Here is an 11,457-nt window from a genome sequence, read left to right on the forward strand (position 1 = left end):
GCTGCACGCAAGCATGTGGTGTCCACGCGCACAAGCGTAAGCGGTGATTGGTTACATCGATACTGTCCACGCGTAGAAACATAAGATACAGTTAGTTATACTCGCTCTGTACACGTGCATACACACAGGATATAATTGGCTATGTTAGAGCATGCAAAACTTGTCTTAGTCCAACTGGTCGAGATAAGCCCCTGAATTGAGGTCGGTTGTGCCAAGTTCCCTTTATCGTGGAATGTGCACCTGTGTTTTTCTAATTGGGATCTTTCTTCTTCTATCTTCTTGTTTGTTCTGTTCAGAGCCTTCAAAGGTGTCTGGAACTCTCTTGCGACCATGAGCTACTTTCAGGGCCAGTAACTAAGTTCCATATAATTGAACCCTACAGTGGGCAGGGGGGTGTGTGTGTTGGGTTTTTTTGTTGTTTTTTTGTTTGTTTTTTGGTTGTGTGTTGTTTTTTTGTTGTTGTTGTTTTTAAAAGGACAGGCTGTAGCTGCATTCCAGATGGTCTTTGTAGATGGAATCAAGACCTCTGGAGTTGTGAACCTCTTGCTCTGCATCCAGGTGACTCATTCAATATGTTTGGTTTGGTTTTTTTTCAGATGTGGAGGGACAGGATGTGTCCCACAGAGCGATGGGGGAAGGCAGCAGAGTTGAGTCTGTGAGTGGACTCTGAAGGAAGATGCATCCGGTGGCTCTATGAGACTGCTTTGCTTTGCTGTGTTTTGCAGTTTTCTTGCATTGTATTGGTCTGTATTTGCCTTTGCCCTGTGGTGTTTTGTTGTGTATTTGTATCGACTGTCATGTGAGACTGTCTCGCATTGCCTGGCCCTGCATTGTGTTTTGTATTGCAGTGCTCTGTACTTGTATGGATTGCCACCTGAGACTGCCTTGCCTTCTATGGTTCTGTATTGGTTTTGTATTGTTTTGGTCTGTACTTGTATTGACTGTCACGTGAGAGTCTCTTGCATTGGCCCTGTTCTGTTTTGTCTGGTATGGCAAGGCTCTGAGTTGTTTTGCCTTGACTGAGGTAAGAGTACTGCCTTGTATGGCATTACATTTGCATGTGAATTACATGGGTCTATGTTTGTGTGTGTCTTGTATGGCATTGTAGAGGCAGCGTAGAAGGTTTAATGACTTCGGGCTCTTTGCATGCAGAGTTGAGGGGATCGCAATTGGACTGTGAACTAGCATTGAGTAAGGCAGGAACTGGGCAATGGTGTTCATCTTGTTTATGCAGATGCTTTGTGGCAAGTCTCTAGAAATGGTCAAGGCCTTGAGGTCTAAGTAGCAGCGTGATGGGTCTTGGAGCGATCGGTAACTTTGGGACAGCTCTGTGTTTGTGATGCTCTGGTTTTTTCAAGTGTCATGGAGGACACTGGCTGTGAGGATGTGTTATTTTTGGAATAGGTGGGAAGCAGGGTAGGGGAGTGGTGGAGGACTTCTCTCTCGAGGATGAAGTGTCTGTTGACAAGCTTTGTGTGTTGTTTTTGCAGGTGATGACAGGGCACGAGAGGTGCTTGAAGGAACCTTGCGTTTAGGTGACATGGCGCTACGGAGGTTGGACTGTGACACGTGGCACTGTGAAAGCTAATTATCGGGTTGAAAATGCACGGATGGTGGAGATGATGGTGCGTGTTGAAATGTTGGTGTAACGGAAGGGCAGTTTGTGGGGAGGTTGGTTGGAAGGAGGTTGGGCTGGGGCCTGGGTTTTTGCAGGTAGGGTGCTTTTTTGAGGCCCCTGCTGCTGCAGACGGGGTGACGGCCTCTTGAGGCCTGTGGACGGTATGATGGATGAGTTGAGAGTGAGGGCTGGCGTTCATGTGATCTGAACGAGTGGTGTGTTGTGAATGTCTCTAACCTTGTAGGGTTCTGTGGTTAAGCCTTTTTGGTTTTTTTTCCTTTCAGGTTGGATGTAGAGTTGAGATGTTTTTCAGGGAATTAGGAAAAAAACCCCAAACTTAGAATAAAAAACCCCAGCTGGGATATGGGTTGGTTTTTGGTGTGTCCTCCCCTGCCCCATTTATTTTTTCTTTTCCCTGGTCCCAGCTGCTCCATGAGGCAGTGTTGATTGCCAATGTTTGGACTGGGGTCTGCCTCGGGCCTGGGTTTTCAAAGGCAGGGCGATTTGTTTGTTTGTTTGTTTTCCAAGGCTCCCGGGAACGGTGTTCCTGTGGAGCGCTCCCCTGGAACCTGGTAATTGCCAGTCAGCACAGAGAGATATGTTGTTCGGTGGATGGTCTTTGGAAGACAGTTGAGGATTTTGTGGGGGGAGTTGGACTAGATGGCCAGCATGGAGTAGGCCAGGGTTGTGAAGTGCGTGAGTGTAACTGTATTTGTCTGTGGTGGGTTTGTAAAATATTTGGTTGCTCTTTGTAGCTTGTGATGTAATGATATTTTTCAATTTCTGGTTTTGTGTCGAGGTGTGGAAGTGGACGGTCTGTCAAGATGATTGGAGGTCACTCGTTTGGTGCCCGGGAACAGGGATCATGGCGGTAATGTCACCTCAGGGAGTAAAACTTCTGGATGTGCAGCGATGTATGTAATGGGAGCGAGGAATGTGGAAAAGACCACTCCGTAGAGCATTGCAGGTACTAAATAGTGGCATTTCTTCTTCAGGTAATGCTAAATTTTTGGAGTTTACATGTATTTGTAAAAATAGTGATTAAAAGAGGACTAAATCTAATAGTGTCAAATATTTGACGAGTGAGGCCATAAGTCTTTTGTATATATTGTAGAAAAAGTACATTGTAGAATTGGATTGAAATACTGACATAGCTGAATCTATGTGGAATGAGTAATGGACCAAATGAAGCACTAAAAATAAAATGTAAAAAAGACAGGTAATTATGTGTCCTTGTGGGAATTACAGTACTAATGGTAATCACAAAGGGAAGCGTAGAGGGAAGCATGGGCGTTTAGTGCCCATAGGTAAACTTAGCTGTTGAAGTAAGTGAAAGTGTCTGTTGGAATTAGGCATCCAAGGGCGAGTTGTAGATACCTTGAGGTAAATGTAGCTGCTGCTGGGTTAATGGAAAGGGGGTGCATTCCTTCCTCTAGTGATTGCAGAACTTTGAAATTGGAGCTGTAGGTAGAGAACTGTGAAATGGGCTCGGGCGTGGTGCGGCGCCGAAATGGGCTCGGGCGTGGTGCGGCACCGAAATGGGCTCGGGCGCATGTGTTACTTTTCTTAAAGGGGCTGAGGTACTGTGTAACTCTGAAATGGGCTTGATGAGTGGATAACATGTGTGTAATATGTGAGGGTTTTTTTTATTCTGTTGTCCTTCTCTTTCCCTGACCCTTTGTGGTGCTCTCTACTCTTTTCATTCATGTCTTCTCTCTCTCTCTCCAACCTCCTGTGCTTTTCATAGTCTCTCTCTATCTCTTGTCATTATTATCATCTGATGCTCTGTGTTACTTTCTGTCCCATCGTATCATGTTGTATGTTTCTCCTGCTTTTTTCTTCATCTGTCCAGATCCCTGTCCCTTGTTTCTTCTATTGCTGTCCCTCTGCCTTGCTTCCTCTTGCCATCTTTTCTGTATTTCTCTCTGTTCCCTTCCCTCTTCCATCCTTTCTAACTGTATCCCCCTCTCCAGCTAGCTGTCCCTTCTCTTTTCTCTCTTCCTCCATGTCTCTCTTGCAGCCTATCAATGACAGTTGTTTTTTCCTCCAGTGCTGTCCTGCTCTGTCCCTTGTTTCTCACTCTCGTTCTGTCATGCTCCCTGTGTCTTTTTGGAACTCCTCCATCTCTGTCCTGTAGCCTATCACTATTTTTTTCTTCTGCCATCCCTTTGTCCTTCTTCCAGTCTTTGTGTCTCTCTCCCTTTGTTCTCCCTCCCTTCTTTTTTTTCCTTTCTTGCTACATCTCTGTTCTGTACCACAAAAGCACGGAGGGTGTTTAGTAACAGAGAAGAAGGATATAGGCAAGGACAAAGGAAATTAATGGCTGTTATTCGGGAAGAAAGGGGAAGAGGGCCTAGACGAGACTTGCCCCGACTGGGCAAGGATCAATGCGCTTTGTGTAAGAAATTCAGTCATTGGTAGAGGGAATGCCCAGGGAACAAGGAGCATCAGAGGGCTCAAACAGGAAGAACAGTAGCCTCTGTGAAGGGAGACTGACGAGAACCTGGGGAATCTACCCTAGCGGATCCACTGGTTATAATTAAGCTAGGGAAAACAGAACAAGAGGTAGAATTTTTGGTAGATACAGGAGCAACATACTCGGTTTTGAATCAGGCTTTGATGCCCCGGGGAATGATTATGTCACGGTGAAAGGAGCGACTGGCCAAAGTGAAAAGGCATAGTTTTGTAAACCTTTAGAATATAAATTAGGAAAACAGTGGGGCATTCATAAATTTTTATATATGCCGAACTCCCCAAAGGCCCTTTTGGGAAGGGACTTGTTGGAACCATTGGGAGCAAAAATTGTATTCAAGAAGGGAGAAATTACTCTGGAGGTAAAAGATCAGCAAAATATTCAAATATTGAGCCTAACCTTAACCAGTCTCCCCCTAGAAGGAATCATTAATGAGGACATCTTAAAGCAAGTGTACCCGGGGGTATGGGCTACCGATGCACCTGGAAGAGCGAAAAGTGTTCCACCTGTTGAAGTTAGGATCAAGCAAGGCCAAAAGCTGGTAAGAATTAAACAATATCCCCTAAAGAAGAAAGACAGAGAAGGAATCCGGCCGGTGATAGAAAAATTTTTGCAGTTGGGACTATTAAAAGAGTGTGAGTCTGAATTCAATCCCCCTATATTACCTGTTCGGAAGCCCGATGGGTCATATTGGGTGGTCCAAGACTTATGGGCGGTGCATAAGATAACTGAAGATCTTTACCCAGTAGCGGCGAACCCATAGACCCTGTTAACCGTACTAACACCTGAATTGACTTGGTTTAGTGTTTTAGATTTGAAGGATGCTTTCGTTTGCCTCCCTCTCCATGAAGCCAGGCAAAACTTACTCACATTTGAATGGGAAAAGCCCAAGAGCGGTCGAAAGACCCAGCTCACTTGGACGGCCTTGCCACAAGGATTTAAGAATAGGCCTACCGTTTTTGGCAATCGGTTTGCGAAAGACTTGGAATCCTGGGAAACCCCGTCTGAGGAGGGGAAGCTGTTGCAGTATGTGGATGATATCCCGATCGCCACCAAAACAGAGAAAGATTGTACGACGTGGGCGGCGAGTCTGTTGAATTTCCTGGGACTTCAGGGGTACCGGGTATCCAAGAAAAAGGCACAGGTAATGCAAGGCAAAGTGAATTATTTGGGCTATGAAATTAGTGCGGGACAAAGACCTTTGGGACAGGCCTGTAAAGAGGCAATATGTCAAACTGGGAGACCTCAGACAGTAGAAGAGTTATGGACTTTTCTGGGAATGACAGGGTGGTGCCGATTGTGGATCTATAATTACGGATTGCTTGTTAAACCACTGTATGCGTTGACAGCCACTAAGCAGAAACACCTTGAGTGGAATAAGGAGACCGAACGAGCCTTTGAGCTACCGAAAAAGGCTTTGATGTCGGCCCTGGCCTTAGGACTCCCAGATGCGAGTAAGCTGTTTCTTCTTTACTCCCATGAGAAGCAGGGCATTGCTCTGGGAATATTAGCACAAAACCTGGGCCCGTATCGATGGGCAGTTGCCTACCTCTCTAAGCAGTTAGACACGACTGCAAAAGGTTGGCCTGGATGCCTGCGGGCGGTTGCGGCTGTGATACTAAATACACAGGAAGCCCGAAAGTTTACTCTGGGCCAGAAGATGACTGTTCTGGTGTCTCACGCAGTATCAGCAGTACCGGAAGCAAAAGGCGGACACTGGCTCTCTCCACAAAGATTCCTGAGATATCAAGCTATATTGTTAGCGCGGGATGACGTGGAGATTGTAGTCGCTAACACTGTCAACCCAGCTTCTTTTCTCAGCAGGAACACAGGAGAACCGGTACATCGTGACCGTTTGGAAACCATCGAAGCAACGTACGCCAGTTGCCCAGACGTGAAAGACGGCCCCATGGAAAACGGGGAAACTCGCTTCACAGACGGAAGCAGTTACGTCCTAAACAGTAATCGACACGCGGGATACGCCGTCACTGCCAGCCAAGAGGTAATAGAATCGGGGGCTTTGCCCAGGAACACCTCCGCACAGAACGCAGAAATAATTGCTCTAACCCGTGCCCTGGAATTGGCCCAGGGCAAAGTTGTGAACATTTATACAGACTCAAAATATGCCTTTGGAGTTGTACACGCACGTGGAGCAATTTGGAAGGAGAGAGGACTAGTGAGTTCTCAAGGGAAAAATATCAAACACGCAGAAGAAATTCTGAAGTTACTGGAAGCTGTCCAGCTCCCTAAGAAAGTAGCAATTATGCATATTAAGGCACACCAGAAAGCGAGCTCAGATTTGGAAAAAGGGAACGAGCTGGCGGACAGAGAGGCAAAACAAGTGGCCAAAACACAGGTAAAAACAGAAGGGGCCTTAATTCCTGATAGGTGGATTTCCCTAGAAGGTAAGCCAGAATACACTAAGGAAGATCAAAAGCTCATTACAGGTTTAGAAGGGTCATATAATGAAGAGGGTTGGGCTCATACCCCACAGGGAAAGCTAATCGTTCCCTCTTGCTTATTATGGCATTTGATAGGGGAGGAACATAGGAAAAGACATTGGGGAACAGAAGCCCTGTATAATCATCTGATAGGAGAAATTGTGGCTAGGAATTTATACGCCACGGTGAGGCAGTGCGATCGCACAACAGTGTGATCTTTGCCTCCAGACTAATCCTAAGAGCACCCCCAAGCTGGAAATGGGCCAGACTGGAAAAGGCAATGGGCCTGGACAACAATGGCAAATTGCTAATGTTTATTCATTACTAAAACACACCCACTTGTGATTTGCAGCTATGCATGTTCCGTAGCTTTCTCATGGGAACTTCTTCAAAAGTTACTTATGAAGTTATGCCAAGGTCACACTGTCCCTGTTTTTCTCCTGATATCAGCAAAGCCAGCTATTTTCGGCCAAGGCCTAGTCTTGCTGCTCAAACTGACATTCTTTCACACAGAACTCTGCTCGCACAGCTTTTCTATAGACCCATGTCCTTTTTCATGAAGCCAATTCCCAACAATTCCCCCTTTTTCTTTTTGTGCGAGTAGAGCTTGGTGTGTCAGCTTTGAGACTCCTTTTATCATGCACCCATACGGAATTCTAACTATTACACAGATTAATATCAATATACCCAACCATCATAAGGCTTCCTTAATCAATGACATTACCCATAGTGTTATCCCGCCGAATATTGATTGTAACACTCCATCAAACCAACTAGTTTCTTGCTGGATCTTTGTGTATGTTTCTTCAGCCAATCTATTTGTTTGTATATAGATTGAGGTAAAATTTTAACACCTGCTGTATTGCCCTTTGCAAAGATCTGTGAACACAATTAATTAAACACAGTAAAAACAACATTATACCTAATAAAATACATAAGCACACAAAAAGAGGTTTGATTAATAGCTTTAGCTAGTGACACCCAAACATTCTTACTGTCCCATGGTGTTAACCGATGTGGATCAATCACCGGTGTCACTGTCATGCTGCTTACTACAGTCAGTGTGTTCCATATCAATCTCAGCATAAGGTTTCAAATTTATGGGTAAATCGGGAACGTATCTGCCAGACATGGATGATGTGATGGGGGTTTTTTGTTGTGGTTTGGTTTTTTTTGTTTTGTTTTTTTTGTTTTTTTTTTTTTGTCCAATTGCTGCCAAGGCTTGCCATCCCAGTGCACTTAGTTGTCTTGTAGAAGTTAAGGTACCGCTGCCCCACAATAAATCCAGCAGCGGCTGTAAGTCTGTATTTGTAATACCACAACAAGGTTGAATCCACTGTAGGTCTCCGTTTAAATCTTTCTCCCTCTTTTTGTTTTTGAGCAATCCAGGCTTGCTTAATAACTTGGGATGCCATTTTCCTTAATAAGCTGAACAAGGTAAAACTGTTACAATAGCTAAAATCACAGTAACTACAATAATGCCCATAATTCTTTGAGCCAACCCGTTACCCCTAATGACCCAGACCATGAGGAAAATGAACCATCTATACATTCTTGTGCCATCTTGCTCCACGAACTCAGCCCAGCAATCGGTAGGTGCCAGCTTTCCATGGGCGTCCCCACAGAGGCAACGATGGCCTCACTGTACACCAGCCCGATGCTCTTCGGAAAATCCCAGTATTTATACATTTGCAGAGGAACGGGTTTTAGCACCCGTGGCCAGCGGGTGCCAAAAGTCCGCCTCGGTTGCAATCTATGACGCATGCGCTCGCTGGCCAGGCGCGCTGCACGAGTCATAGCCATCTTGTCTATTGGTTCATGGGCTTTACGATACAGTTGCGATGCACAGAGAATCTTGACCTGTTATGTTAGCCAAGGTGACCTATACATTAGTTTTTGGCTGAGGTAGTATTCATATTGCCACATCATCTATGATGCTCCAGATGATGATGGTCATGCAAATCGAACAGGAGTCCATCGTGGGCCTGTATCTGTGGAAACACAATCAACCTCGTTCCCAGGTTATTAATGGAAATAGACCTTACCCCTAATTTTGGCTTTAACTTTTACCCCACACTGTCTTCCCGTAATCACACTATGTTTAATCAAATTATGCTTTACACACTTTTTACCTAAAGCAGGTTCTATATACAATAAGGCACGCTGTTCTGAAAACCTCTCTGAAGGACTCCGTGTCCACTAGTAATACTCTATTAGTTAGAATCTGTCAGATCAGTGGCTCCAGCACCTGCCGGTGCCGTGCCAGTCGCCATTGGAACAATTCCGGGTCCAGCATCAGTGCGAAGCCATGGCTTGTCCCACTTAGCAAGGATCTCCCAGTAAGTTTTACTTCTGCTGATCTGCACCATTTCCTGGATTCTGGGTCCTTATACATTACCATGATTCCTGTACTTTGTTGCGTCCTTTCTGCCTGTAAAAGAACATGATGCACTACCATTGGTGGGTCTTTGTGATCACCTGTCAATCTAAGATAATTTAGCACAAATCAGTCTTTGGCCAATCGTTCCTCTGGGAGTAAGCCCTGGGTTCCCCCTTTTTGTTTTTGCAGCATGTTCTTTTAGGGTTTGGTTGGCCCATTCGACAATAGCCTGTCCTGTGGGAAGATGTGGAATACCGGTACCGTGGTGAATTCCCCACAAATTACAAAATCGAGCAAATCGTGTAGAACCATAGGCTGGGCCGTTGTCCATCTTAATTTCTTGAGGCACACCCAGTACTGCAAAAGAAGCGTGAAGATGTCATTCAATATGTAAGGCCTTTTCTCCAGTTCGTGCCGTGGCCCACATGGCAGCAGGATAGGTATCAATACACACATGCACAGAATGCTTTGCACCAAACCACATGACATGGGTGAAATCCATTTGCCACAACTGCAATGGCAAAAGACCTCGTCGGTTAACCCCACAGCCCAAGCCGAGCCCTTCCTTTTGACAATCAGGGCATGCTTTAACGATACCTTGGGCATCAGTAAGTGGTAAGTCAAATTGCTTTGCTAACATCCTAGCGGGTTGGTGCAAGAACGCATGCGATTGCCGTGCTTTGTTGAAAACGATTCCCTGGAGGAGGCTCCCGTGGCGCTGCAACCAATTGGTCAGCTCTGTCATTTCCCGTTTCTCATCTGCACAGTGTTCTCATACCCAAGAGTTCTACCAGAGGGGTCATATTGCCATTAGTGATACCGCAAAGATTCCGCACCCACTGGATATCTCCCACAAGCTTCTGGACATCATGTAACATTGAAATTTCTCATGTTATTTGAACCTTCTGAGGTTTAACATTGCTAGCATTTATGTGCCACCCCAAATACTTCCAAGGTGCTGCCTTTTGCACCTTTTCAGGAGTGATTATTACTCCGCGATGGCTTAAGATGTCCTGCAATTGAGTTAAAATCTCATCCTGTGGCAAGTTACTGAGGTAACTGCTTTCTTACAGGCTCTGATGCCCAGGCCACATACACCTGACGCATCGTGGGGGAATTGCGCATTCATTGCGGTAACACGACCCAATGGTATCTCTTATAGGGTTCTGCCTTGTTAATCGATGGTACCGAAAAGGCGAACCGTTCAGCGCCATCTGGGTGCAATCTTTTAGATTTATAATTAACAAATCCCATTCTTCTGGAAGCATAACTGGAGATGGCAAACCTGGCTGCAGGGCTCCCATACTGTGCATCACCACATTCACAGCTCTGAGATCATGTAACAGTCTCCGCTTCCCACTTTTCTTGGGAATGGTAAATATTGATGTATTCCATGGACTAGTAGAAGGAACAACTTGTCCCGCTCTCAACTGGTCCTCAACTAACCCTTGTATTTTTAGTAGCCTTTCAGAATTTAGCAGCTACTGATCAATCCAAACAGGTTCATCTGTTTTCCAGTTAATTTTCAGAATCGGCTACCCCTCAGTGACCGCTCCTAAAAAGGATGCGTCACTAACATTGCCTTCATTTGGCTCAATAAATCATGGCCTACGAGGCCAAACAATTCAGTTGGGGTAGTCATGACATACGGACACGTCGTAATGTGTTCACCATCGGGGAACACAAATGTAATTGGTAGCTGACTTACTAAGGTGGCTTGTGTGCCCCCTATCCCTGCAATACCAAAGTTTGGATTGATCGATGGCCATGATGGAGGCCAAATGCATTGTGAAATAATCATAACATCAGCACCTGTATTGATTGTCATCGGTTTCTTGACAACAACTCCATCGGGCCCTTCCAATTGCACTACCTTTTCTGGTTTACCTCTTGTTGTGTCCATGGCAAAGTATACCTGCGGTTTCCCTGGGGAGCCGAATCCACCATCTCCACGTTGTACTTCACCTGTGTTCGGAACACATGACCTGAATGGAACTAATTGTGCTATTCTGGTACCTTTAGGAATAGAAACAGGAAGGATTAAAACATGAATCATAATTTTCACAGTCCCACAATAATCTGCATCAATAAGCCCTGGGAGCACCAGAATTCCTTCTAGAGCTGTTGAAGATTGCCCCATTAAAAATGCACTAAGTCCAAACCCCAATGGTCCCTTTATGTTGACTGCGGTTTCCACATCCACTCTGGAGCTTCCTGCGGTGGCGGATCTGGTGGTTGCGAGGCTGCCTGAGGGCTGGCAGCTCAAGCCCCTTGCATTTGTGTCGCCGCGCGAGGGGCCTTCGCGGTCGGTGTAAAGTTTCCCTTCTTCCTGTATTCTTGGTGGTATGGTTATCTTTCTTACACTTGTTGCAGCACTTACTGTTAACAGTACCTGTACATTTGCTCCTAATGTGTCCACGTTTGCCACAGTTAGAACACTTGACCAAGGGTGTCTTACTGGCCTTGTGTTTCTTTGTAGCTCCTTGGAGAGCTGTGGCAGCATAGGCTACTTTCTGTGAGTCCACTGATCGATCCGTGTATTCTA

General features: G+C 45.5%; 1 long non-coding RNA gene across 1 annotated transcript; it reads left to right on the forward strand.

Annotated features, from left to right (window-relative positions):
* Positions 1-573: 573 nt before the first annotated feature.
* LOC126037584 (uncharacterized) lies at positions 574-2,519 on the forward strand. Its single transcript, XR_007505759.1, has 3 exons — positions 574-655; positions 1,491-1,625; positions 2,418-2,519. It is a non-coding gene; the product is annotated as an uncharacterized LOC126037584 (long non-coding RNA).
* The last annotated feature ends 8,938 nt before the right edge of the window (positions 2,520-11,457 follow it).

The sequence above is a fragment of the Accipiter gentilis genome, chromosome 4 (assembly GCF_929443795.1).
Source record: "Accipiter gentilis chromosome 4, bAccGen1.1, whole genome shotgun sequence".
In the NCBI taxonomy this organism is placed as follows: domain Eukaryota; kingdom Metazoa; phylum Chordata; class Aves; order Accipitriformes; family Accipitridae; genus Astur; species Astur gentilis.